Source organism: Eulemur rufifrons, chromosome 17 (genome assembly GCF_041146395.1).
Source record: "Eulemur rufifrons isolate Redbay chromosome 17, OSU_ERuf_1, whole genome shotgun sequence".
Lineage (NCBI taxonomy): Eukaryota > Metazoa > Chordata > Mammalia > Primates > Lemuridae > Eulemur > Eulemur rufifrons.
The window spans coordinates 57,167,594-57,194,506 of NC_090999.1; positions in this window are offsets into that span (position 1 = coordinate 57,167,594).

The window sequence follows — 26,913 nt, forward strand, 5'->3', positions numbered from 1 at the left end:
CTTTTGCTATACGGGATCTTCTCTGATTCCATACAAAGTGTATAATTATCTTTTCTATATCTGTGAAAAATGATGTTGGTAATTTAATAGGGATTGCATTGAATCTGTAGATCACTTTGGGTAGTATAGACATTTTAACAATGTTCATTCTTCCGATCCACGAGCATGGTATGGTTTTCCACCTATTTACAAGTTCTGCTATTTCCTTCCTCAGTGTTTCATAGTTTTCCCTATAGAGGTCCTTTACCTCTTTAGTTAAATATATTCCTAGGTTTTTTATTTTCATTGTTGCTATTTTGAAGGGTACTGAGTCTTTAATTTGGTTCTCCGATGGACTGTTATTGGCATATATGAATGCCTCTGATTTGTGTGTATTGATTTTGTAACCTGAGACTTTGCTGTACCCAGCTAAGCTAAGTTTTCTATACAAAGGAGAAATTAAGACATTCTCAGATAAACAAGGACTGAGGGAATTCACCAAGACAAGACCAGCCCTCCAAGAAGTACTAAAAAGAGAGTTACACACAGACCAGCAGAAGAAAGACCCACAAATGTAAAACTACTCAAGAGCTAAAGATCGAATTCCAGCTACCACAATGGCTCAATAGAGAAAACATAGCAATGAAGTTCTACCCAACAAGCTGAACAGAAATCTGTCCCACTTATCAGTTCTCTCAGTAAATGTAAATGGTGTGAATTCCCCACTCAAGAGACATAGACTGACCCAATGGATAAAAAAACACAAACCAAGTATCTGCTGTCTTCAGGAAACTCACCTAACCTGCAAAGATGCATTTAGACTGAAAATAAAAGGATGGAAATTGATATTTCAAGCAAACGATAGCCAAAAGAAAGCTGGTGTGGCAGTCTTAATTTCCAATAACTTAGTTTTTAAACCAACAAAAGTAATAAAAGACAAGGATGGTTACTATATACTGGTAAAAGGCACAATTCAACCAGAAGACATGACTATACTTAATATATATGCACCCAACTTAGGTGCACCCAGATTCATAAAGCAAACTCTACTTGATCTGAACCAAATGATCGATAACAATACTGTAATAGCTGGAGACTTTAACACCCCACTGACAATACAGGACAGATCCTCCAAACGGAAAATAAACAAAGAAATAATGGACTTAAATAGAATGCTAGAACAAATGGGCATGACTGATATCTACAGGACATTCTACCCAAAGTCCACAGAATATACATTCTTCTCATCAGCTCACGGGACATTCTCTAAGATTGACCATATTCTAGGTCATAAAGCATATCTTAAAAATTTAAAAAAAATAGAAATTATACCGTGCATCTTCTCAGATCACAGCAGAATAAAAGTAGTAATGAACCCTAACAGAAACTCTCATTCCTACTCAAAGTCATGGATGCTAAACAACCTTCTCCTGAACGATTATTCTATAAAGGAAGAAATCAAGACAGAAATCAAAAGATTCTCTGAATTAAATGACAATGGAGACACAACTTATCAAAATCTATGAGACACAGCTAAAGCAGTCCTGAGAGGAAAATTCATATCCATAAATTCCTATATCAAAAAGACAGAAAACTTACAAATAGACAACCTAATGAATAGACTCAAAGAGCTGGAGAAAGAAGAACAGACCGACCCCAAACCCAGCAGAAGGCAAGAAATTACTAAGATCAAATCAGAATTAAATGAAAAGGACAACAAAGAAACTATAAGGGAAATTAATAAAAGAAAAAGTTGGTTCTTTGAAAAGATAAACAAAATAGACACATCTCTGGCTAGACTAACTAAGAGCAGAAAAGAAAAATCTCTAATAACCTCCATTAGGAACATGAAAGGAGAAATCACAACTGATGCCACAGAGATACATGACATCATCTATGATTTCTACAAGAATCTTTATGCACACAAACTTGAAAATGTGGAGGAAATGGACAAATTTTTAGAAACACATGGCCTTCCCAGGCTCAACCAGGAAGAAATAGAATTCCTGAATAGACAAATATCAAGAACTGAAATCGAAACAGCAATAAAAAAACCTTCCCAAGAAGAAAAGGCCTGGTCCAGATGGGTTCACACCTGAATTTTACCACACATACAAAGAAGAACTGGTGCCCATCCTACATAAACTATTCTCCAATATCGAGAAGGATGGAATTCTCCCCAACACGTTTTACCAAGCCAACATAACTTTGATACCAAAACCAGGAAAGGATGCAATTAAAAAAGAGAACTACAGACCAATATCTCTTATGAATATAGATGCAAAAATTCTCAATAAAATCCTAGCAAATCGAATCCAAGTGTTTATCAAAAAAATAATCCATCACGACCAAGTGGGCTTCATCCCAGAGATGCAGGGGTGGTTCAACATATGTAAATCTATAAATGTAATTCACCACAGAAATAAAGGCAAAAACAAAAACCATATGATCCTCTCAATAGATGCAGAAAAAGCATTTGACAAAATTCAACACTCTTATGATAAGAACGCTTAACAAAATAGGCATAGATGGAACCTACCTAAAAATGACACAAGCCATATATGACAAACCCATAGCCAACATCATACTGAATGGGGAAAAACTAAGCAGTCCCACTTAGAACTGGAACCAGACAATGCTGCCCACTGTCCCCATTACTTTTCAACGTAGTATTGGACGTCCTTGCGAGAGCTATCAGGCAAGAGAGCAGAATCAAGGGAGTCCAAATAGGGAAAGAAGAGATCAAACTCTCACTCTTTGCTGATGATATGATCTTATATCTAGAAAACCCCAAGGATTCAACCAAGAGACTCCTGGAATTGAGGGGCACTATCTTTCTTAAAGATTCCATTTCAAAGGCATGGCTCCCAGGTCCTTGAAAGAGACATTCCTGACAGTAAAGCTGGCCAGAAACTTTTTAAAAGATCTACATTACAAAGGGACAAAGAAAGAATTTACCATTACACATTACCTAAAGAAAATGCCCCCAGAGAAGGGAGGCCTGGGGCCTAGAGTAGGGAAGAAGGCTGTGGAAAGTTTAGTTTAGCTGAGAGGAACAATAGACTGTATTGGTCACCATGTAGGTTCTTCATGAATTTGAGGTTGAGAAGATCTTGGTAAATTGTAGTCCTGTCATTATGGTCCAGATATGGCTCATCCTATTCTAGTGATCCAAGTCATGACATGATATCTTTGTTAGACACACTGACAATGCAATATCTGAAGAGGAAGATATTAATGAGGAAATCTCATTAAAGAAAGGGGAAAAATGAGAAATATATGGTGTGAATGGTGCCTAGATCTTACCAACACATAACAGTGAGGAAAAATGAGATTGCTCTGTCCAGGTATCGTCTTCAGATAGATAACTCCCACACATCTCTCCACTCCCTGAAACTATAACCCAAATTTTGTCATCCAGCAATCTCTATTATTCATTGTTATTGATTGCTACTTGGAACATTGGGATGATCTTTCTTACCTTTTTGATCCCTTGGACATATGAAATGAACTTTGAAAGGAATGCCTTTCCTGGTGGATGTTCAGCTTTTGTAGTAGGTGCTGAAGAGTTATAGGCTCTTGCAGTCCATGATTGACATTACTTTTGCAAAACATTTCTTTTAAAAACAATTATGCTTTAAGGATATTTTTTACAGTCAGTTCCTGTACAAGTAACCACTGCCAAGCATTTTGCTTAAACATAGTATTTAAAGATTCTTGTGTTTTTTTACTTGTGGTGTCTTTGTACACCTCTTCTCCTTCCCCTTCCCATAATGGACTTTGCCCTAAGGCAGTTTGAAATGACAGCCTTAGGTGGACAGGCACCATCCTGAATCCTCCCTTGGACACCTGCTGCCTAGTTTTATCAATCTTATCTCCTACTGAGACAGCTATTTCCCTGCTTCTTGGACTAGTTGCAATTTGGGGTACACACATTGTCTTTTCAAAACCAGCAGGCCCACAAATTATGGGACTTTAAATCACTTAGATTGCAGGCCACATGTAGAGAACATATCTCTTAGCAAAGCATTATTTTCTCCTTCTATGTTTTAGACTGCTTACAGAACTTTGAGTTCATACCTCCTTTTGGAAACTTGGCTGAAAGCAGATAGAGGTAACTACTGTACACTGACATTCTCAGTGTTCCTTTTTTTTTTTTTTCTTAACACTACAGCTTCAGTTAACACTTATTTTGTGCACATCCCAAAATATAGCAGACTATGTATTTACTCGTTGTTTTCTGTGCCACATGTTCATGTATTCACATGATAGCTGTATCTGGGATTTTGGCAACAGTCTGCATTCAAGACTGGAATAAGTTACAAAAGGAATTATCAGAGAAACATCTGTTTATTTTTATCAGGAAAGCAAAAAAATTTTCAGCATCCATCAAAGAGATGTCTGCTTATGTATTAATATCATTAGTAAGAACTTGTGCACTTGGACACCCTTAGAAGCAAGAAAGATGAGAAGAGATAGTATGTTGTAATTCTAGCTTCTGGAGTCAATGTGGGCAAGCAAAAAAGGGATTGGGAATCTGTTTAGGAAAGTAAAATAATAAGGTACATTACAGATGAATACTGACTTACTTAATGTATTCTTTATCAGTTAATAATAAAGATATAATCCCATTCATTTGCTCTAAATATTGCATTGACTGTCCATTACTTTTAGTATAAAGTGTGGTGAGAAATAAAAATGAAATCCTAAGCCTGCCAACCAACTGAATGGACCCCTTCTTGTCCAAGTCGACCCAAGAGAAACCTTAAGAAACATCCCTGCCATCATGGTACAGGAGGCTGGATATGCCTTGTTATACCCACTCCCTCCCAAACTGCCATTAAACATTCTTTCCTAAGGATTAAACAGAAACTGGGCCCTCCAAAGACTTGCTACACTGCTGATTTCAAACAACCACCTGACACTGCAGCCAGACTCCCCTCTCTTTTTATGGTTTTGACAGAACAACTGACCAGCATTCCTTCATGATAAAGAGATCACCAACCATGGACTGGTTCTGGCCAGTTTATGAAGGCTCTGCACAGAATGCCTCTGTGTCCTCTGTTTCACCTTTTGACACATATAGCCTAATTTTAATATATCTAAATGTCAGTCTCCACCTCAAAGTGAACATGAAAGGTATGTAACATGCATGTTTTCTTACTATGCATGTATGCACCCCCTTCATGAATATTCATAGCTTGTCTTATAACGTGTTGAATGTACTGAAAATGACCAATGCAATAATATTAAGAGGTGGGGACTTTAAGAAGTTATTGAATCATGAGAGTGCCTCCCTTATGAATTGTATTAAGGGCCTTATAAAAGAGGCTTCATGCAGTGTTCAGCTCCTTTCACTTTTTCTATTCCTCACCAGTACAGCATTACTCTCCTCTGGAGGATGCAGTAAAAAAGTTCCATCTTGGAATCAGAGAATGGGATCTCACCAGACATTAAACCTGCCCACACCTTAATCTTGGACTCCCAGCATGCAAAACTGTGAGAAATAAATATGTTTATACATTGCCCAGCCTCAGATACTTTGTTACAGAAGCAGGGACGTACTAAGACAGTAGAAGAATTGAATTGCAGAATACCAGTTGGTGTCCGACTAATCTCTATCACCTTGAATAAGACCAGGCACATGGTATTTACTAATTCAAAATTTGGATAATTGAATAAAGAAGGCTGGAGCGAACCAAAGACAATTTTCTTAGCCCATGGATTTATTTTCAACTTATATCCTTGAATATCACAGCTCTATTGCAGCCTATTAAGGGTGTTAGAAATTTTTTCTGTGCGTAAGTTTCATCATGCCTCTAAATCAGAAAAGCAATATTCTGCTTGCTGATGTCTTTTGTCTATTCAGATATTAATCTTTTGCCTATTCCTTATCTGCTTTCTGCTATCATCACTACCGTTATCAAATTTCTATCCTACAGCTTAAATTCTTATGTTCTCTCTTTCATAATAATACTAAACACTAGGTCCCCTATACTTCAATTACCAAATTAGATATACAGTAGTCCCCCTTTATCCTTGATTTCATTTTCCACAGTTTCAGTTACCAGCGGTCGATTGCAGTCTAAAAATACAAAGATATTTTGAGAGACAGAGAGAGAGAGAGAGGAACAGATTCACTTCACTTTTATTACAGTATATTATTGTAATTATACTATTTTATTACCAGTTATTGTTGTTAATGTCTTACCATACCTAATTTAAAAAGTACACTTTATCATAGATATGTATGCATAGAAAAAAAACATAGTATGTATAAAATTTGGTACTATCTGTGGTTTCAGGCATTTACTGGGGTTCTTGGAACCTATCCCCTGCTCGTAAGTGGGGACTACTGTATTCACAATTCCTTGATTCTCAGTGCTTCAAGCATATGTTAACACAGCTTATCATTGTAATTTAAGGAATTTTTGAGACACTCTCTTCGTCTTATTTCCTTCTTTCTCTCAAGTGCCTTCATCAAAAAAATTATTTTTTGCAATTATCCTTTGTACTGCACATTCAAATATTATCATTCGTTGTTCCACAAAAATCTAACAATTGCCAGTAATTTTAAGCTATAAAATAGAAAATACTGAGCTCACCTTTTCCTGCTTGTATAATTATTTAAAACTAAGGAATGTGATAAAAACATCAATTCTTATAAGCCATTAGGTGCACTGCTACTGCAGTGAGGGAATCAAAAGACTCATAATACATACTGTGTAAGAATTATAATGTTAGCCAATATTATATACAAAATATGGTGCAAAAATATAGGTGCTTACAAAAGTAATAAACAGTACTGTTCTCTCAAATTATATCTGAATGGGCCTTTGGGGTATGTCTAGCAAAAACATTAACTTCAGAAAATATACATATTCTCTTAATGTAAACAACTTTTATCATAGTAGAAATTAAGATTTAAACTTGGACATAATTCTTTCTTGACTGCGGTAGTATTCAACCTTCAGGTTTCAACAAAATAAAGGTATCATCAATTTTCAAGATAACTACTGTTGTTTTGTCGCTCAAAGGTATTCTTATATTTAAAACTACTGATTAAGTATTAGGCTGACCTAGATAATCTCCCACTGGGACTCAAATAACTCTATTTACATAATAACCATTTAATAGCACATTATCTTTTACTTCATATAAATAACAACAGTGCCATATGTTTTACCATCTGAAGAGTCTTACAAAAAAGTTAGTCTAATTTCAAAATTAATTATAAAAGTTGAATAAAAAAGCCAATATTTTTGTTAGAGCAATCAAGCCTCTTTTGACTATAAAAAGGACAAATAATGATAAGTATGGAGAGTTGAGATGTTAAAGAGATCTCAGAGTCTCCAAATATATATTTTTATTTTACGTATAACAATACTTGAAATTTTACTATTAAACCAGTGTACTAGTAAGGGTTCTCAAGAGAGACAAAACCAAGAGGATGGATGAATGCATAGATAGATAGATATCCTCTGGAAACACCTGCACAGACACACACAGAAATAATGCTTTACCAGTTCTCTAGTTATTCCTTAATCCAGGCAGGTCGACACCTAAAATTAAGCATTATAACCAGGCTCCCTCAAATTCCTCTCTTTTGAATCCTTTGAATAAATAGTAATAGCAAACAAATATTTCAAAAATAGCTTTTTAAAATAATAGAAATTATAATGCCCATATTTAATCTTAAATATTTTAGATATTTTTAAAGAATGAAAAAAGTATTTCCCAGGATCTGATTAGGATGTCATACACTCTGCTAGTATGAATTGAATAACAGAAATGGACTATGAAAAGATCAGAAACCGCACATGTATTAATCACTTCTGGGGGCTGAACTCTGAAGGTAGGTTTTCAGGTAAAAAAGCTTAAGTTATTAAACTTCTCTCCCTTTCCAAGATACACAGTCAATGATAAGGAAGGAGGGAAAAAAGAAGAAATAATATGTTATAGTTTTGGAAACAGTGAGTTCTCAGATTCTCTAGTTGCCTCTTAGGGTTTCAGATCAACATCCATTGTCTGCTTGGTCACTGCCACACCAGCCGGCATTGGGGCTAAAGAAGGATTTGTATAACCTGGGATATTCTCTTTCTGCTTGCCAGTACGCAGCAGATCTGCTTGTCTGCTTTGTCTTTTCTCCCAGCTCCTCTGGCATATATGTAGAACATTCTGGACACATACAGCACAGTTGTGATTCTGATCTCCATTTGTTCCTAAATTAGACAAGTGTTTCTTCTGCCTTTTGGGACTCCACTATGGTAAGTCTCTCCTGAAAGCTCCCTCAACTAGTCTCTCATAAGATGTTTCTGATATCTATTCATGCTACAATTGCAAGTGCCACTCCAGAAAGATAAACATTATCTTCTTCCTTCCTAATCATTGATAGCATTAGGTTTATTTTACTGTGGTTAGAGCTTGAATATAGAGTGTGATGAAAATGTCCACATTTTTTTCATCTCCCAAATTATCTCATTTCTCTAAAGCCATACCCCTTTCTAAGCTCAACCTCCAGGCAGAGGCATAGGGGTAGAAAATGAGAATCTTGTTAAGGTTACCTCTGTTACCTTTCTCCAATTCTTGTTTGGTCAAGTTTAGAAAAAATAAGCTTTCTCTCTACTTATCTTTAAGTAGTACTCTACACTCTAATCCTTGGTACCTGCTTCGTGATAAGGTAAATGAGATCACCAAGGAATCCTTTTTAAGATTATTTTCTCTTCCTAGGCTTGTCATGAAAACTTATAAAAATCCTATTTTGAAATTTCAGAACCTGCACACTAACTTAGCATTCCAATTTGCACTGATGCTATAAAAGTCATTATCACTGTGTGTTTTTTTCCCATGTTCCCTTCTCTCCTACTCGAAGATATATGGAATCCTTCAATGAAGATCATACCAGCAGAAATGTAAAAGAAAGAATAACATGACTAGTTTTTCCTTACAGGCCTGGATGATTAGCCTCCACAATTATATAGCTTAACTTTACATATTACCATGAACTAGTATAACTTCTTGAATATTGCTACCTCTCAGTTCTTGTGACAATAATATCTATATTTTTCTGTAATTGCTGCTCAATTAAAAGCGCAGCGACTTCCATCAAGGTCAAATTTCTTTTTGCTAGTGCCATAGCTTTATTAATGTGAAGAATCTTTCACTTAGGTAAAATCTCTCTACTGTAGTATTAATAAATGAGCTTATGGATGAAGTAAAAGATAGGGACAGGAAAAATAATAATAAAAAAGGAGAAAATGAAAGAGTTAAAATTCAGCTAATTAATTCTAATCGTAAAATCTAATTTATTTGAAGTCATTCCTTGTAGAACTTAAATGAATGGTTCCATATAAATTTGTATGCTGAATGTAGTCCATGCACTTTCTTCATATTTAATTTCTCCTCCAACTGCTAATTTGGAAAGAGTGAATTCAGTGATAAGGGATTCATTTAAAGTTCTTTGCAATTTTATAATGTATATTTGATAATACGATGGCAATAAATATCAAAAATTTTACTGCAGTTAAATTGAGAGAATTGTTATGGTGAGATAACTGCTTGTTATTTTTATAGTACATAAAGTTAGAAACTATTATTTAGAGGAAAAAGTGTTTATGCAAATAATTATCATCAGTTGCTACTATTTGAAAAGTCCTGACTTTGGTATTATATTTTTGACCTCCTTTTAAAAGTATCACTTCTCTAGAGTTTGATGGTAATGGAATATTTTATATCACTACAAAATAGATGTATAAAATCAGATACTTTAAATTATGTAAGTATGTATCATGAGGATTTTCAATTCAACAAGTCATAATTAGATACATAATATATGTCAGGTAGAATGTTAGGAATTTGAAAGATAAAAAATGGATCAAACTTAGTCCCTGCACTTCAAAAGCTTAAATATAATATATTGGGGAAGATAGACACATATTCATATAACTGTAATGTATAGCAGAACAGGAAAGCTATCCTAGGTAGAAACAAAGTGATATGAGTATAGAGAAGGGAGAGATTAATTCATACATTATGTCTTTTGTTTACTTTGTGTAGCATATATTGTATAGTAGTAGACATGCAAAAATGTTTGTTTCCACATAAGATGATAGTGTCTGATACATCATTTTTTTGTGGCAGACTGTAATATCTTACCACTGATTAATAGTGCAGAGCCAGCTCACGATACTCCAAAAATGAAACTGGGAGAAAAAATTAATATATATAATTCAGATCAAAGTGATTTCCACACAAAGGTCACTGAAGGCCTGTAAGATCAATGCTTTTTTCTTAAAATTCTGTTCAAGATTTTGAGACTTGTTTTCCAGCACAGACTTGTTTTCTAGCATATGAAAGAAAAAAATTATGAAGGTGTTTGTGGGTACTAAAGTATTTAAATTTATCGTTGTCGTGGAAACTAAATATTTTCTCTCTTCTATCATTTTCTCTTTCAAGTTCAACTTCAATTGCAAACCTTTCACCTTAGGAAATCATAAGTTAAACAGGATCTATTTTGCACATTTTGATGCATTCAGCTGGGAGAATTCTTCCTTGAAAATTCCTTGCTTACCTGCAATACTCTAAGTAGAATTTGTAAGACCACCTATAGGAAAATGGTAGTTGGTGTTGGAATGTAACTGGAGGGAGATTTTTAGAAACATAAATATTTATCAGTATAGATCCCATATTATGAAATAATTTGATCAAGCAGCAACCAGAGTTATTCTACTTTGAATTGTGGTATACTATCACTCTCTCTTGAGGTAATGAAATTGTGTATCTCTTTTACAGAATCAATAAATTCCACATACATGCCTAATTTGGTTCTGAAAGATTACTACAGGAAAAATAACTACATTAAAATGCAAAATGTATTTTTTCCCCTTAGAAGAAAGAACAGAATTTAAATGGATTAGTGATGATATTTTGCCTTGAATATAAATCCTGGGCAAAATTGTATTTTGAATGAGACTTTTCAAAGAGTTAGCAATTTATGTTATTATTATTTACTTATACATCTTAGTATAAGAATATTAGAAAAGATATCAAGGGCAGTGATTCTTCTGAATTCAAATGGTTTAGAATTAACATGCTAAGTAAATGCTTAACTTTGTGTTTTTCAGTTAATTATTAATATTAAAAGCAACTGATGGCATGCTGTAAATATAAAGTAGTTGCAACCTGAAAAGTAGTACTGAGTAATTTTAATCAAACATATTTACACAGATTGGAACTTCTAGCATATAATCTAATATGCTAGAAGATCTTCCAATATAAGACACGACACTTCATCAAGGCATAAAAGGCTAGAAATCTTGAAAGACTAAGTGATGTTCCAGGGCTTCAAACTATGCTCTTGGTTTATAGCACACTATTATTCCTTGACAGTAAGCAATGTCCTTCTTTTTTTAGCAATGATATGTACATGAAAGATAGAAAAGAATAGAAATAAAGGAAAACCAATATATTTGATCACAGAAGTATGTTAAAATTAATTTTAATTTTGGAGAGAAGGAAATTACATTTCAAGAACACTTAAATGAATTACCTGCTATAAAGTTTCTCTGTATAACCTGCTAACATTTAAATTTCTCCTGTATAATTATTGGAAAGATTGAGAATAGAGCCAAAATTTAGGCATAGCTAAATTTAATTAAAAGTTGTTTGAGCCTGGATTTGTCTTCATGTATCTAAAATATAAATTTATTAAAACAAATTCTAAACTTACTAGCAATGGATGAAGTGCTGCTAAAATATTCTTATGTTATTATATTGTTTATAACCCATTTAAAAAAGTATAATCAGAAAAAAAAGACCTGTGATTATTTTGTTAAGTCTCCTTTTTCTATCCTTCTAAATTCTTAAATAATAGCAACAACAACTAGCACTACCAACAAGTAAAACACTCATCCCCTGCCTTGGATTCTTTCTATTTTTGTTCCACATTAAGACTACTCATTCTCTATCATGTTCATTGATGCTTTTTTCCTCAATCTCTATTTTAAATGGTGATTTCATGGCCAAATTTTTCACCTAGTTTGTACTCTTTGAGAAATCTCAGTCCTTACAATTCCTTCCCTGTTTCCAACAGGTTTATAATTCCCAAATATGAACTTCTAGCCCCTTTTTTCCTCAGCACTAGATCCATATTTTCATCTGCCCACCTTGTCATTTCCCATGAAAAGATACTTCCTCAAGATCAGCCTGTTCACAATGAAGCACATCACTTTTCCCATTTCCTGCCCAACACCACCCTCCCAAATTCTATGTATCATTTTATGTTTTTCCCTACCATATATAATATTAAATGCTCAGAAATACTGCCATATGAATTTACAGTTTGAAGTTCTAATAAACATCACTTTTTGCTAACCTTCAATTAAAATTTGCTTCTTATTCTGACATTTGACAATGTCTCCATAGTCTGTTTTTCTTATATAATCTGATTTATATTGTTCAAACTTGCCTCCAAAGTAATCTTGGAGTAGTTCTCAAACTAACAGCTCATCTATAATTTGTTCCTTCTTCTTTCCCCATAAGTTCAAGTCATTTGAGGTTCTATAAAATATAAGATTCTATGATACATAGAATAATTCTATCAAAATATTCCTATTTAGAACAGCATATATTAAGTATTTGGGTGCATATCAGAAGTTCTAGTAGATTATAAATACATGCTGAATAAATAGTAGATATACAAAGTCAGGCCATATTTAAGGGGATGGAGAAATAGGTTTTACTTCTGGATGGAATAAATGCAAATTCGTGCTGCAAACAGATGGAAGGAATTTCTGGTACTCAGGCAACAAGTCATATTATAGGTACTATAAACCCCAGCCATTGGTTACTTGACCATAGTACACTGTGTGTGAACAGAAAACAATATATTGGCAGCTGATTTGAGGTATATACCATATCCGGTAGTATTGAACTCCACAAGTGCAGGATATTGATTCCTAGCTGACACTTCAATTGAGCCCTCAGCAAAGCACTTCACTGTTCTATTAAACCATCACCGTGAATTCTGTAGATATGAGTGCATTCCTCTTTTTCTGCTATAACTTAAATGTTTGTATATCTCTAAAATTCATGTTGAAACTTAATCTCCCATGCAATAGCATTAAGAGATGGAGATTTTAGTAGGTAACTGAGTCATAAGGGCTCCGCCCTCATGAATGGGATTCATCCTCTTAATAAAGAAGCTTCACACAGCATTTGTCCCTTTTCACCTTTTTGCCTTTTCGGTCCTTTCCACTATGTGCAGACACAGCCTTTATTCCCTTCATGGGATGCAGCGTTCAAGGCACCGTCTTAGAATCAGATACTGGGTCTTTACCAGACACTGATCCTGCCAGTGCCTTGATCTTGGACTTCCCAGCTTCTAGAACTATGAGAAATAAATGTCTGTTATTTACAAAATACTCAGTTTTTGGCATTCTGTTATAGCAGCACAACAGATAATTACCTTCACCATAAAATGCAGTCTCTAGTCAAAGTTTGTATTTTGTGGGAAGCCTGAAAATGGAAAAGGAATTTTTAAAGTCTTTGAATGGTAGTCTTGCAGATTTTTTAATAGAAAAGGGAAATCTTTATGTGGAACATGTATCTAGCCCCATAGGACAAACTGTGGCCTTCTCCATGATGAAAAGGGTCTCTAATATAATCAACCTGTCACCAGAGGCTAGCTGGATGTTGACCTCTACTCTTGCTAGCAGTGGTAAAAGGTGGTCATATCAGCCTTAATTAAGAGATATGCATGTTATTGAGCAAATGTACAGTTTCCATTCTTGCTACCATGAAAAATTTGAAAATAAATCCATGAGATAAATATCAGATCAGCTACAGAATTTAATTATCAGTATCCACAGGAAAAGTCATCTTTTCCACCTAATTATTGAAAGTCTACTTATCCTGAGTTGCCGTTTTATGGGCATTTACATGGCACACAAATATCTTACATTTTTGAGCATTCTGAAAGGTCCACATAAATAGTTCTTCCACAGTCCTTTACTCAAACTCTCTCTCTTGCCACATGAAGTAGGAAACTAGATGAAATGAAGAAAATTCTGTCCTTCATAGCTACTGTCTTTCATAGTTACTCCTGAACTGGGCTATAATGCAATAGCTAACTACTTCAAATGGGTTCCAGCATATCATACAAACCCAGCTATAAACCACATCCATGTTTTTTCTTCCCATATTAACTTGTCAAAAGGAATTCTCCATAAAATGATCAGTGTTGGTTTAAGAGTGGGCACAAAGCAATAGGAGCAGACACAATAGATACCTGGGTCAGCTGTATTGTATATTTGCTATTGCCTCTGGACCTATTCAGGCACCACTTTGGATATACAATTTCCATTTACACTGGAATGTTTCTGCATAGGTCTGATTTTGATTCACTGGATCCATTCATGCTGCATAGGTCTGGCCACATGGTATCCCACAGCCAGGCATTTAACAACTATCATGATCCGTTAACAAGAGAAAAACTCTTTTCAAATGGACAATAAAAGGAGGCCATGGCTCTACTATAAAACATTAGAACTCTGCACTGTGATTGTTCTACTGGGGTTTGCCAGATATCTCATAGATAATTCCTATCTGCCACAGGCACTTCCAATATCATATGTTCTACAAGATTGTAAAGCTCATGGTGGTTTTTCATTGTGTCAACATAGCTATACTGAACCTATGTTTTCCAGAAGTTCTTTTCTTGTATGGTTTTTAGTTAGATTTGGCCCAGACAGAAATTTTCATGATATTTGGAATATAGAAATTAAGCAGCAGCAGTAATTCTCTGAATGTTGGTATAGTATGCCAGGCACCATTGTTGCTCATGTACATTATCACTAATCTGCTGATTCACATTGTTGGTATAGGATGGCAAGTCCACAACTTCTTCAGCTCCTGTCAGATATTTTTCTTCAGCTTCACTGAGCTCTTGGCTGGGTGCATGTGCACCTTCATGACAGAGGATGTTAGCATCTTTTGAAGGTTATATGTATTGTCAAGGTTGGCAGCAATAATAAAAACGACAGGAGTTATATTCATAGATACCAGTTTTTCCTTATGGATGCCTGCATTGTCATCATTTTCCCTGCATCAAGATCAGTGTTTTTTCTCACCTGTCTTCCCTGTAGACCTAAGGCAACTTCAGGCTCCCTACCAAATGCAGAAGCAACAGCTTATAATAGACTGATTAAATCTGCTCCCATAATGGCATATTACCCAATCCATCAATCTAATGTGCTATATGTTCTGTGAGATAACAAGACCATGGGAGTCACTCCAGACTACATAATGGCATTGACTGAGATACTAGATATAGTCCTGATAAAAGAGAGAAAAGTAGCAATGTTATTTCTACCAAGTAAAGACAAATTATATCTGCTTATTTTTGTTGACAGAAATTTCAAAGAAACAAATTGATAGGCCAATAGCTACATATCACTTGCCAAGAGCTGTGTTTATTTGTTTCAATATAGATATCACAAATGGCAGAAGTGCATGTGCCATTATTATCAACTAATTTGCAATAATCTATGATCATTTTTCATTTTTTAAAGGACAATTAAAAGGGTTCTGTTTGGTAGTTCCCACCGGAGTAGCCTAGACTCCAAAGGTCAGAAAAGAGTATGGGAATTTTACCAGGTATTCATACTTATATTTATATTTCTATCATGTACTCTAGAATAGTAAAACAAACACCAGATGGATCTGTGATATCACAGGCATCTATTGTGAGGATGATTTGAGAAAGACCATATCAGGCACCTTTCCTTCATAAACCCTTATTTGCCAGATCACTGCAGAGTTATGTGTCACCAAGAGTTAGTATTGTAGTTCAGAAATCCTTTCTGATAACCACAGAATAATTTTTCTTTCCCAAGTGCAATGTCACTCTGTAAAGTGTCTGAAACTCACTTTTCAAAATAACAAGGGAAAGATTCACATTATTCTGTTGTGGGTAGAGAGAATAGTTCTCCCTCAAGAGAACTGGGTGTCCTATCAATGATGATTGGTCATGGATTAGCTTAGACTTGGGAACTGTGTAAGAGGTTCTAGATTCCTATAAATGCTACTGAGGTTAGGTCTCTATTTTCCACACCTAAAAGTTTTCTATATATATGTGTGTGTGTGCGTGTGTGTGTGTGTGTGTATGTGTGTATATATATATATATATATATATATATGGTAGCACCTTAGTAGGATGCCATCTGTTTCATTCATAAGGACCTCGTAATCAATTAAATATTGCCCTAAATTTCCAAAATATTCAAAGTGAGTAAAATTTTGTCCCTGAAGCTTATTATTGGCATTCAAATTGTTTCTCAGGTTAAACTCTAATATATGGCCTTCAACGTTTCAAAATGTGTTATTCTTAATCCCACCAAAGCATTTTCTACTCTCATTTCCAACTTGCAAAGAAGTCACCAAAGAGCTATTTGATGATGCTGGTCAGTGCCTCATAAAATCATTTTGCATGTGAGGAGTATTCTCCTGGAGGATATGGTTAGGAGTGGCTGAGCAAGTTGCACATAATAGAGTCTCTTCAAGAATCCCATTTCTCTAGGCTTTCAGATGCCTTCCTCCTAAGTATGCCTGGGTACTTATGTTTCTCAACCTTACTGGCTGCAGGCCACAGTTGAGTCTATGCTTCAACTGAACTTAGAAAATGATAATGCCACTCTAAGGCACTTGAGCCAATGATTTAAATTAAGCATTTACTAAGGAGAATCATCACATAGTTGTGAAGCACCTGCCTCACATGAAATACATTTATTTAAGCAGAAGGATGGTTTCTTCATAGAAGGAGAAATAAATTGCTTTTGCTATCAAGAAAGATTCAGAAGGTGAAATTTCAGCATAAATATTCTCAGCCTCATCTGGTCTATGCTTGCTCAAACTTTTTCATTGTCTGTTTCAGAATTTCACTCCTTTCCTCCAACACTACTTACCTAGCATAAGAATTGTGATTGGGTTGCATATTGGCACTGTAACTTCAATTTTTACAGTTAGGCTCTGGGCTTGATTCTAAGGCATATCTTCCCTGAAAGTACGGGAGATAAGATATTCCTTTAGAACTGCCATTGAGGCATTCTGATTTTTCATCCTTGTGCTGGATACGCTCTAAAAGCCTTAAACCTAGATTCCTCAAGCCATGGTACGATGTTTGTAATCATGATTGATGCCATCGTAACTAAGTGCCACAGCTGTGTCTCCTACTGCCTTGCCCTCCATCTGCAGCCCATTCCATCAGTAATTAACAGAGTGAAAAGAGTTACTGTCAGCCACAGTTTACCCATAAGTAATCTCCCTCCAGCAATGACGTTATTGTATACTTTAAAAATGTTAGCAATCCAATTTCAGTTCCCATTTTAAAAATATGTTTCCTGTAGTCATTCTTATTTCCAACAATCTCATAAATCCTGACAGGAAACAACTGGCATATTCAATGGGGTAATTAAAAAAATTTAATGAAAGACCATTTATTTGAGTACAGAGTTGAGGAAAACCAACTAGGGTAATGTAGAGCTCCTGGAGGTATAATTCACAAAAGTGCAAGGCACCCCTATGACTGCTCCCCCTGGAGTTTTTTAAATCTCAGAGTTGTCTACACTGAGCCTCTGGCATTTCACCAATTACGGTTTAGGTTTTCCTACCCTGGCACTGTTCCTACAGAAGTTTATGCTCCAATAAGATGTTATTCTCTGTATCTGCCTGTGTCCCCAGTTTTGGCAGCAGTGGTTTGCCCTGTGACTCCACTGCTTTGATGGATCTAAGAATGATTTTTCAGTATGTGTTAGTATGGAGTGGCAATTTCTAGGCTCCTTACCTGCCAGACTGCAAACCAAATTTCTGTACATTTTTAAGTGTTAAACAGTAAAAAGAGATTAGAAGAAATCAGACTAACTAGTTTTAAGATAAGGACAATAATAATTCATATTTTTGTATCAATGCCTGAATTTTGCTTTGAATTCAAAATTACTTTGTCTATGCTTATTGAATGTCTCCACTTGGGTATCTCACAAGCATCTTAAACATCAACATGCCCCAAACTAAATTCATCACGACCTAACCTATCTATGTGTATTTCAGTGAAGCAATATCTATCCACTGGCTTAAGCCAGAATACAAAGAGTCACTATAATTTATCCCTTTCTTGTATGTTACACTAATATACAAACACAGTGGAATGGGACTCTTTTATGATTCTCAAATGTGTTCACCTATCCTGTTCCTCACTGTCATGGTTCCTAATCCAGCTACCACCAGTGCCAATTCTGAAATCTAAATGTCCTTAGTTCTATCTTTGTCTCTTATACTCCAATTTCTTTGGAGTCTTACCTACTTAACAAAGTATATAATCCCAGATAACCTAGTGCTTTAATACTATAAACAGTATTTGTGTGATAGATTGAAAATACTTATATTTCCACTAATTTGTTTTTCTTGAGGTCATTGCCAATTATTAGTGTTTGTTTTTATGTTTGTTCATTTAAATACCTATAATTTTACTATTAAATATTAATACATTAGTTGAAATGTAAACTAAAAGAGAAGGTCCTGAGGTAAATATCAGCTTTCATTTGAAAATTTTGGAACTTTTGAATGTAATGTATTTATTTAGAAATTATTTTCAAGAAAAGTATAATATTTTTTAGACATAATTTTGGTTATACTTCAGTATACTTCCCCCATTTACATATTTTAAATGGAAATTGGGAAAAATGAGTAGCTACAGATATTTGAGGATTTATAATTCCTCTGTAGCCTCACAGTAGCAATCCAATCCAGATAGTTGTCAAAAGGTTGTACAGGAGTATTGAAGCCCAGGTAGATAATAAAATTAATACAAAACTGTAAAGTTTTTCTGGTAAGTTTAATAATATATTAAAATATAAATAAAAATAACTGACAGTTTATTTAAAAACCTATAAGCTTAAATAAACATTCTTTCACTAAGATTTGAAGAAATAGAGTTCAGGTAGTTATGAGAGTGCTCTGTGCAACTGAATCTAAATATTTTATTTACTAATTGTCTTTATTTTAGTGGAGATTTTATTCCCATTTCAAATCCAAGTGAGACTCCTCAACTTCAATTGTACACATCAACTGTGTCTAAATTCCTGGTACTGTGAAGTTCATGTTTTCATGTCATCTCTGACATCAAGTATTATTCCATATAATATCAACGTCTTCTTTGAATCTCACCAAAACAAACAAAAACAACAATAAACATAAACCTCATGTATGCAATGCATCAATTTAGTAGAATTTATGAAGGATTTGGAACTTAGAGGGGAAATTTCACCATAGCAACTCTACACTAAAGAGCCTAACTCCTTTTTTGATGTTTGGCCCCTGATGTTGTTTTTACACCTTTCCCCCCTTTGACTCCACATCTGGACAGACATATAATAATAAAGTGCACGCTGGACTCTGGCACCAATGGGAAATGTAAACCTTACAAACCTCCAACCATAGGGCATCTTTTCCCCAGTCCCACTTCCTACCCTTTTTAAAAGCTTAACACACTCACTTTGCTTTGACCAAGTCATTCTGGACCTGCTTGTGCAAGCCATGCTCTCACTGATATTCCTTTGCTTGATAGATAAATTATTTCTGTGGAGTGTCATCGGCCTCCATATTCAAATTAAATTTTGGGTGGGAGTCCATCTCCCTTCTACTGCAAGCCCACAAAACAAATTCAAACACTATCAGATTGAAAGTTGGACATAAATGTCTTTAATCACTCTTTTTACATCCTATCTCTTAGAATAAATTGTACTGCCTCCTTCCTCCCTCTTCCAACACCAGCCTCATGCTATCTTGCTACATCTCTTCCTTTTCCTCCTATCATCTCTCTCTTACTCTACAAACTCTTGCATATTTGCTCACATAGAAAATTTTTGCTAATTATTTTATGGACTTGCTATCTAATGACTGCCCTAAAAGTTTCACCTTTCCCCAAAAGAGAGTTATAAATGGACTTACTAAACAAAATCCATTTCTCTGCCAGAGGGTATTATGGCAACATTTTCTCACCTGTATGAATGTGTACATCTATATTTGTACTCCTTCACAAATCCTAACAAGCATAAGTACTTTTTTGTTTGGGTACCTCTGTCTGCACCTTCATTCATCTTTTCCTTCTGGTTGAACAAAATTCTTTAGAGGTATCAGCTATTTTTATGAAACTTTAGTCTTCTTGTCAAATCAACAAATATACTCAGTTCATATTTGTGCTGTGATTGTTATTAGTTTCTTTTACTTTTTTGCTCCTACCTAGCACTTACTTTAATAGATTCATGCTTTTGTATTCACCAATATGAACTTTTTCTAACATAAATTTTAAAGAAAGCAAATCTGTTTTTCTTTCAACATTAATAAGTTAAACATATTTAAAAAAAATGACTGGAAAAGTTTTCTGATCCCCTCAGCTTGAAATGATGCTATTTCAAAAAGGAAAAAAGAAGTTACAACAGCAACAGATAGTATAAATTGTATAGCATAAATAAATAGTATAAAGGGCAGAGTGTTTCTGCCCTTCCTCAGAAACACTCTGTACTTGTTATTAACTTACTTTTATTTTCCATAGATCTGGAATCTGGAAAGTCCTAGATCAAAGTGTCAGCAGAGTTGGTGTCTGGTGAGGGCCTGCTTCCAGGTTTGTAGACAGATGTCTTCTTGCTGTGACCTCATATGTGGAAGGGGTGAGAGAGTTCTCCAGGGTCTCTTTTATAGGGCAAAATGCCATTCATGAGGGCTCTACCCTCATGGCCTAAGTACCTGCCAAAGTCCCCACCTATTAATACTATCTCAGTGTGGGTTAAAATTTCAACACATGAATTTTGAGAGAATACAAACATTCCGTTTATAGCATTACCTTGCGGAAAATAGTATGTTGAATCCTTTTGTGACAAATCTTACCAAGGAAGCAATACAATAAAAGCCAGATAGAAAACAAAAAAATGTCCTGCAAGAGTAGCCAGTCACTTCATACACTTCATAAAGGATACAAGGGAGAGAGGATAATGAGTTTTCCATAATTATATAAAGGAGAAAGTTGTCTTTATCCCTTACCAGAAAAAAAGTTATATTTATATAATATAAATAAATAATGGACACATACATATTTATACATCTATGTCTACATGAACACATTTATATAAACACACACACAGAGTGAGAGTGAGAGCAAGACAGAGACAGAGAGAGAGGAAAGACAGAGAGAGAGAAATTTTCTTCCTTGGATATGAGTTGAAAATATTCGTGAGTCTTGACTCTAACATTTTAAAATGTAAATATGTCTTTGTAAGAATCAAATAAACCCTAGGGCTTCTAACTTTAATAACTTAGAGATGTCTTCAAGGGTTGGACCTTGTATTTCTTGAAACATAAATATCTAGGGAGAAAGCCTCCAGGCTTCTGGAGACTTGAGGTTAAACCTAGAGACCTAGTTTAGCTATAACCATTTGGTCCTCACAGATCTGAGCATTTGGCTGGAAAAATGGGCAAAGCTCTAAATCTCATGTTATATGAAGAGTGAAATGTTTCTAGGGTATGTGAAATTAACATGATGTAATGTTAGACTACATGTCTCAGGAGACTAAGGGTATTTAAAGAGCACTGAGAAATCTGAAGAAGTTTTATTTTCCTAAACCTGGGCCTATGATTCTTTCCTTGGTGATCAGAGATACCATTATCTACTTTCTGGAGAGTGGGTGTGGGAATCCACCATCACTTGACTGCCATAGATATCGCTTCTGTCCATAAGTCTCTGTTAAATGCATTTTTGAGAAATTGATTTTGTCAACCTCTTTCTGTAGCTTCTCAGCTCCCTTGTTCTTTGGGTGTAGATTTGCATATACCTGTTCACCAAGGAATAAATGCTTTTATAGACATTTCATTAAAGACATTGGTTCTTCCTTCTGTTTTATCTAGCTTGGTATTAAGTTCATACATTGAAATCTGTATGTGTTTCAGGTATGGTTTTATTTGTTTCTATTTGTTAGCTTGTTTTTTAGAGATACATTTTTTTTCCATTCAAATTCTCCATTTTTTCCTTCAATTTTCATTTTTTCCTGTAAGCCATTTAACATATTAATAATAATTGTTTATTAAAGCTCTTGTCTGATATTTCCAATAGCAAGATAAATCTGACTCTAACTAATCATGACTCTGTTAACAACCACATTTTTCCATTTTTTTATAGGTCTCCTAATTTTTTATTATGTACCAGATATTGTGTTTTAAAGTACTATCCAAATTTTAGCAAATATTTTTACCCCAGAGAGTACCCATTCTTTATTCTGTCAGGCAGCTATGGCAAGGGACTGATCACCTTGATTCAATAAAGACTTGACCTGACTAGGGCTATATTATGAAGGTAGTTCACAACACAGATGTTTATTTTCTTCCAAACTTATGTGAACAGATCTCTATAACCTTCTCTTCTGCAAACAGCTGGAAAAAATTCTCTGCTTTTAAGTGCTTACATGATTAGGCCAGACCCACCAGGCCCTTTCAAGGTCATTTGATTTGAGACCTTAATTATATCTGCAAAGTACCTCCCAGCAGTAGCTATTTAATAACTAATGTTTAATTGAATAAATAAAATGTACACAGTTCACCCTTGAACAATGTGAGAGTTGGGGTGCTGACCACTGACCAGTATAAAACTTGTATATAAATTTTGACTCCCCAAAAACTTAAGTATTAATAGCCTACTATAGACTGGAATCTCTATCAGTAACATAAACAGCTGATGAACACATATTTTTTTACATTATATATTATATACTGTATTCTTACAATAAAGTAACTTAGAAAAAAGAAAATGTTATTAGGAAAATCTTAAGGAAAATATATTTACTCTTTATTACGTGAAAGTGAATAATCATAGATGTCTTCATCCTGGTTGTTTTCATGTTGAGTAGGCTGAGGAGGAGGAGGAAGAGAAGGCATTGGTCAAGCTGTCTTGGAGTGGCACAGGCAGAAAAATTTGTGTACAAGTAGACTTATGCGTTTCAAAGCCATGTTGTTCAAGAGTCAACTGTGTTTATAATTTTATATATTGATGAAGTAGTATGTAGATCATGATTGTAGCAATATGTCTGAGCACAGTACACAGATAACTGTCATGGAAATACAAATTCAATTCTTTATGTCATAGAGAAAATCTCCAACCTGCATATCAGAAAAAAAAATTGAAACATTACTTTATAGTCTTTGGCTAACCAGTAGAGTAGAGCCTATAGCATTGTTATCATGCAACTCATTCTTACCTATTTATCAATCAAAGCCATAATCAATTAGATGTCTGCAAATTCTAATAAATTCAATTTGCCTAAAACTTGATTTTTTCCTGATTCAATGGTTAGTCAAATTTAATCCCTTACACAAATGTATTTATAATTGTTCATAAACACTACCACACACCAAAGCACTAACAGATGGGATTGCTTTAAATTTTCAATTACTGTGTACAAAATACCATGAACATGGATAATCTGACATATGATGACTTCATGTACAAAATGGATCAATCTAAGAAATTTTCTTTAGATCAGAGGGGGGATATATTTGAACACACAAATACCAACTAGAATTGGAAAGCAAATGTGTTTTAGACAATTCAGATAACATGTACCACCTTTAAAAAAAGATTTAGAGAAAAGTTTCTCTATAGAATATACATACACATATATATCTAAAATATGTATATACATGTTTGTGCACATTTATGTATATGGGTTATAATTGTGCACCTATAGACATATATGTATATGTTTGACTATTACATTTTCTATTGAATTTAACTTTTTTCTATAGTTTTACACTCATTTTCATGTTGTTGCAATTAATTCTATTTTAATTAGGCTGTGAATATTTTTTTTTTAATTAGTGCTCAGAAAGAGTTAGTTCTAATTTTTTTGTTTTTAATTTCAGAATATTACAGGGGTACAAACACTTTGGTTACGTATATTGCTTTTGTACCACCCATCAGAGCTATGAGCATGCCCATTCCCCAGAAAGTGCACATCACACCCATTAGGTATGAATTTACCCATCCCCTCCTCCCCACTCCCACCTCCCAACATCCAATGAATATTGAACTTCCATATGTGCAAATAAGTTTTGATTAGTTAGTGCCAATTTAATGGCTAGTACATGTGGTGCTTGTTTTTCCATTCTTGTGATACTTCACTTAGAAGAATGGGCTCTAGCTCCATCAAGGATAATACAAGAGGTATTAAATCACCTTTGTTTTATGGCTGAGTAGTACTCCATGGTAAACATATACTGCATTTGATTAATCCAGTCATGTATTGATGGGCACCCAAGAGACTTCTGGAATTGTTAAAGAATTCAGCAAAGTCTCCAGATACAAAATCAAGGCACACAAATCAGGAGCTTTCATATATGCCAATAACAGTCAAGCTGAGAATCACATAGAAGATGCAGTATCTTTCACCATAGCATCAAAGAAAATAAAATATTTAGGAATATATTTAACTGAGGAGGAAAGAGACCTATATAGGGAGAATTGCAAAACACTGAGAAAGACATTGCAGAGGATGTAAACAGATGGAAAATCATACCATGCTCATGGACTGGCAGAATCAATATTGCTAAAATGTCTACACTACCCGAAGTGATCTACAGATTCAATGCAATCCCTATTAAAATACCAGCATCATTTTTCGCAGATCTAGAAAAAATAATTCTATGCTTTGTCTGGAACCAGAGAAGATCCTGCATAGCCAAAGCATTCTTAAGTGAAAAGAACAAATTGGAAGGCATCAATTTATCAGACTTTAAGCTATACTTCAAGGCTATAGTAACCAAAGCATCATGGTACTGGCACAAGAACAGAGACATAGACCACTGGAACAGGACTGAGAATCCAGATAAAAACCATCCTCATATTGTCATCTGATCCTTGACAAAGCAGACAAAAACATACATTGGAGAAAAGAATCCCTATTCAATAAATGATGCTGGGAAAATTGGATAGCCATGTATAGAAGGCTGTGAATATTTAGAAGCAACTAGAAATCATTTTAGAACAAGATGAAAAAAATAACAATTAAAATATGGATTAATTATAATTTTTACTGTGATGTCGGTAAGTGTTACTACTATTCCTATCCTACAGATGAAAAAACAATAGAACCAATAGATAGATATTCTAATTACTATTACACATATGTGAACACATTTACATATATGCACCTGTGTAAATATATCCATATGCACATATAAGATGCCACTTATTTATTATTTATGTTTTCAAATGCTCACTATGGTCATGCTGAAGTACAGCATAAATATCTGTGTTTCTACTAATGGAGATTCCTATGCAGACATACCTCGTTTTATTGTGCTTTGCTTTATTGCACTCCACATACTGTGTTTTTTGTTTTTTGTCTTTTAACAAATTGAATGTTCATGGCAACTCTACATTGAATAAGCCTATCAGTATTATTTTTCCAACAGCTGGATTTCAAAGTTTATTATTATTTTATATCTATTATGGTGATCCGTTATCAGTGATCTTTGATGTTACTATCACAATTGTCACCCATATAAGACAGCAAATTTAATCAATAAATGTTGTGTGTGTTCTGACTGCTTCATCAACCAGCCATTTCCCCATATCTCTCCTTCTGCTCAGGCCTCCCTATTCTCTAAGAAACAACAATATTAAAATTAGGACAATTAATGACTCTACAATGACTTCTAAATGATGAAGTAAAAGGAAGAGTTGTCATTCACTTTAAATCAAAAGCTATAGATGGTTAAGCTTAGTGTGGAAGGTATGTTGAAGGCCTAGACAGGGTAAAAGGTAGGACTTACATACCAAATGGTTAGCCAAGGTGCTAACACAAAGGAAAACTTCTTGAAGATAATTATAAGTACTACTCCAGTGAACACACAAATGATAAGAAAATGAAAGGGCCTTGTTGCTGATGTGGAGAATGTTTTAGTAGGCTAAATAGCAGATCAAACGAGCCACAACAGTACCTTAAGTCAAAGCCGAATTCAGAGCAAGACCCTAACTCTCTTCACCTCAATGACAATGGAGAAAGTGAGGAAGCTGCAAAAGAAAAGAAATTGAAGCTAGCAAAGTTTGGTTCATGAGGTTTAGGGAAAGAAGCCATGTTCATAAAATCAAAGAGGAAGATGAAGCAGCAAGTGCTAATGTAAAAGCTGTAGCAAGTAATCCAGAACTAGCTAAGATCATTGATGAAGGTTTGGATACACTAAACAACAGATTTTCAATGTAGACGAAACAGCCTTATCTTAGAAGAAGATGACATCTAGGACTTTCATAGCTAGAGAGGAGAAGTTAATGTGAGGGTCTGAAGCATCAAAGGACAGGCTGACTCTCTTTTTAGGGACAAATGCAGCTGGTGACTTTAAGTTGAAGGCAATGTTCATTTATCATTTCCAAAATCCTAGGGCCCTTAAGAATTATGATATAATTCTTGTGCCTGTGCTCTATAAAATAAACAATACAGTCTGGATGACAACACATCTGTTTACGATATGGTTTACTGAATACTTTAAGTCCATTGTTGAGACCTACTTCTCAGAAAAAGAGATTTCTTTCAAAATATTACTGCTCATTGACAATGCACCTGGTCACTGAAGAGCTGTGATGGAGATATCCAGGATTAACATTTGCATGCCTGAGAATAAAACACACAATTTCCATCCCATGGATCAAGGAGTAATTTTGACCTTCAAGTCTGATTAATTAAGAAATACATTTCATAAGGCTATAGCCACCATAGACAGTGATTCCTCTGATAGATCTTGGCAAAATAAATTTAAAACCTTCTGGAAACAATTTGCCATTATAGATGCCATGAGGAACACTTGTGATTCATGGGAGGAGGTCAAAATATCTACATTAAG